The following is a 3829-nucleotide window of genomic DNA, read 5'->3' as shown; positions in this document are numbered from 1 at the left end:
CTTGGTATCGATCTGTTTGTTTCCTTCTGTTTTAATGGTGCTTTCCATTGGATTATAAAGAGTAATAAAATGAGGAGTGGCTGCTGCAGGTGTGGGTGACACTGGGGACCAAGGAGATCACGAGGATGCTCACCCATTCCCCTGGCTGCAGTGCTGCCCATTGTGCCTGTCCTTGTCACCAGGCAAAGAGGATGGTGGGCATGCAGCCCTTTGGGCTGTCTTTGCCTGTGGTGCCTTGGCACAAAGCAGCAGGGAGCATTTGGATCCTCATATGATTGACTGCTGAAGTTCACACGCGTGCACACACAGCCCTTGGAAGCACTCACCCAACTGTTTCACTGCTCAGTGACACTCCCTATCAAATAAAATAAAGGAGAGCAGGAGAATCAGCCTGTTTTCACGTTGGGCTGGATGCTGAGCAGGGCACAGAGCACCCCCCCCCCCCCCCTTATTCAATACAGTGTTAGGTGCAGGATGGGGGTCGGAGCCCTGTTTCCCGCAGCCAGTGCTGAGCATGGAGATGGGGAAGGGCAAGAAGTTCCTCTCTGGAGTTCTGGATATGATCCCTGCCAGATGTGCACAAATGGGCCACTGGAATGCCTCAATGGCAAAGCACATGGGGACCCTCTGCTCGGTCCCGGTGGTGGCACGGTCGCTTTGCACGTTTGTTTCGGGTTTTAAGTGGGGAATTGGAAGCTGTTGGGAGGAGAGCAGCCGTGATTTAGCGGGGCTGTGCTCGGAGACAGCGGGAAGTGTGCGGCTGGTGGGGGGATCCGCGGACACGCGTGGGAAGAGGCGGCTGCGCGGCTGCGTGCGTCCCGCAGGGGGCGCCGTGGGAACGGCGGAGCTCGGCCGGTGGGGAGGGAGGGAGGGAGAGGAAGGGGGGTGGGCGGTGGGATAGAAAGCGAAATAAGAGAGAGAGAGGAAAGGTAAAATAAAAAACAAAGATAACAAAAGGAATGTAAAGACACTGTCAAAGGCAAATAAGAGAGAAGGAAAAAACGAGAGAAAGAAAGAAGGCAAAATTAAAATAATAATAATAATAATAATCCAAATCCCGACCGAAAAAAAGGAACCACCCATAAATGGATAAAAAAGGGGCAAAATCAATAATAACAACAAAATAGTTTTGCGCTGCTTTGGTTGGTTTTGCCCCCTTTCCTTCCCGGCTCGGCCCCGTAAAGTCACGAAGTCGCGCAGTTCTCCGCAGCCGCGGTCGGCAGTGCGCGGGCGTGGGCCGAAAAGCAGCCGGAGGCGGGAGGTCGCATTAACTTGTAATACGGAGCCACATAAAAATGCGATTATGACTGCTAAACAGAACGCAGTAGGCTGCTAGTTAAGACAATGAGATTTCCGGGAAGCGATGCATAAATTCTTCAAAAAAATGACACATTTTTCATGTTTCATTCCAATTAAATTACTGAGGCAGCGAACGCACGATACATTTGGGTGAAATGAAGGCTTTCCGGGAGGCTTTTGTCGGTCTCTCTGGATGCGCGTGGTTTATGGAACGCGGTTCCTATTAAGCCGCTATTAAAGCGGAATGTCGGAGCCCCCGCTACTCGCCCAGCCCCGGGGGGTCGCGTCCGGCTCTGCCCCCCGCTCCCCTCAGCCGTAGGGGACGCCGAGAGTCCCGCCCGGCCGCTCCCGTCCCCCCAAACCCCGAAGGGTGGGAATTAACGCGGCCGTGAGCTGCGCTTGTAGGGGGGGCTGGGAACGGAGTTGGGCAAGGAGACACCGGGGTGGGGGGGGGGGACCGCAAAGGGGAGGGGACACATAAAGGGATTCCAAGGGAGAGTCCAGAGGAGACCCCAAAAGGGGACTCGAAGAATGATCCAAATGGGGCCACGAGGGAAAATCCAACGGAGAGCCCAAAGGAGATCCCAAAGTCTCCCATCGTGGGGTCCCTGCGGGGTCCTGTTCCCCCCATCCCGAGCAGTAGCCTGCTCAAAAGCCCCGGGGAGGGGTGGGGGGGGTCCCGTGCTCTTCTCGGAGCCCTCCCAGCCCCGGCCCGGCTTCGGCGTCGGGTTTGCAGCGCGCCGGGGCGGGAGATGCGCAAAGCGATACGAATCAGAAATGAGATTTTGAAGTCCTAATGAACCTGATTGCATGAGCATTTATAATCCCCCATGGCTTTAAATGAAATCAGATATAATCAGGAGCTATGGGGAAAGGGAGTGTTTACAGGCAGAGATTGGGAAGTGCTGCTGTATTAGTAAAGATGCTGTTCCTTCTATTGATGTCTGAAATGATGGATAATGTGAGAATGGCAAATATACTATTTGTCTAATGGCTCTGCAATTAAATTCCCCTGTAAATGACCCATGCCTCATTTCATCCTAATCTATGGAATTTTGATTGAATTCGTCAGCTCTAATTGAAAAATACTGCGCTTTAATGTCTGCGGTGCAGTTCCAGGACCGCGATGGTTTTAATGAGCCGCTGCCCCCTGACCCGGGAATATTGGAGACTCTTCACCGGGATTGGAGGCGGCGGAATTCCCCTGTATGAACCCGTTTGGTTCCCCCTGCTCCGGTTCGGTCCCTCGGAGAGCCGCTCTCTTCTCCGATCCTTCGCCTCTCACCCAAATGTTTTTTTTGCCTGCAGTTTTCTACATCCGAAAAAGAAGCGATCAGACCTCATTCCTTCCCCCCCACACCCCCACCCCGGCTCATGTCCGAACGAATTCGTGGCGTTCAGCGGTGCTGCCGGAGCCGCTCTCTTCCCTGATATAGACCGTCCCCGTGCACGCAGAGGATTGGGGAGGTGTGTGAATGTGGAGGGGGGCGGGGGGGTTCGTCCTTTTTGCCTCTTTCCAACCCGAAAACGCCGTGGAGAAAAGATTGCGGGCTGGTGGAGAAGGGGAGGAGTTTGTTAAGGCAACAAAAAATAGCGAGGAGAAAATTAAAAGAAGAAAAGGCGAACAAAAATACAAAGGGGTTGGTTGGGGGGTAAGGGAAAAAAAAAAAAAAAAAAGGAAAAGAAAGAAGAGAAAAGCGCACCAAAAAGCACAACCCGAAGTGCCGGCTGCAGTGCGGTGCGAGCGGGGCGGAGGAGCTCCCCCCCCCCCAACCCCAGTGGGCTCTGCAGGGGCTGTCCCGACTCATCCCCCCGTTGGGGGCAGTGCCGCTCCCGGCCGTGACAGCCGTGGGTCGCGGTGATGCTGCCAGCCCCGAGCCCGCAGCCCCACAGCCGCATCTCCGAGCGGTGCCCGTAGGGCGGCTCAGCCCCGAGCAACGCAGCGGAGAGGTGTGAATGTGCTGGGGGGGCGGGGGGCTGAGAGGGGCTGTTTTGGTGCCGTTTCCCACGTACTGGACATATCCCCGGTGTGCTGGATCTGCAGGGAATCATCTCGCCGAGTTCTCCCCGAAGCCGAGTTTTGCGTTTGATAAAGTCATCGGTTTGGCTGTCAAGGGCAGAACGAAGCCGAGCCCCGTACGCACATCACCAAGCACCCTCCATACCATGTGTACCACACACAATACACCCCCATACCACGCACCCGTGTACCTCACACCGTATATCCATTCCCGTACATCGTGTATATTTGCCCTTTTTTCCCCCCCATGTTTTTTTCTTGCTCCAGAAACCGGGTTATTTCAGTTTGGTTGGTTGTTTTTGAAGGGGTTGGCCACAAATACCCACTACAGCTTTAGCGCACACGGTATCTCCCCTCCAGCAGCCAGCCCCAATTCCCCCTCGCTAAAGACACCATCCCAAAGCTCCATCCCTATAGAGGATTACGGGACGAGCCCAGAGTCCCCCTGACAGCTCAGCTATGCGGGGACAACCGAACCGAGCGGGGATTTTATGGCACCCACCCCCAGAG

Source organism: Coturnix japonica, chromosome 7 (assembly GCF_001577835.2).
Source record: "Coturnix japonica isolate 7356 chromosome 7, Coturnix japonica 2.1, whole genome shotgun sequence".
Classification (NCBI taxonomy): Eukaryota; Metazoa; Chordata; class Aves; order Galliformes; family Phasianidae; genus Coturnix; species Coturnix japonica.
The sequence above is the reverse complement of the archived record's forward strand: the minus strand, read 5'-3'. Positions refer to the sequence as shown.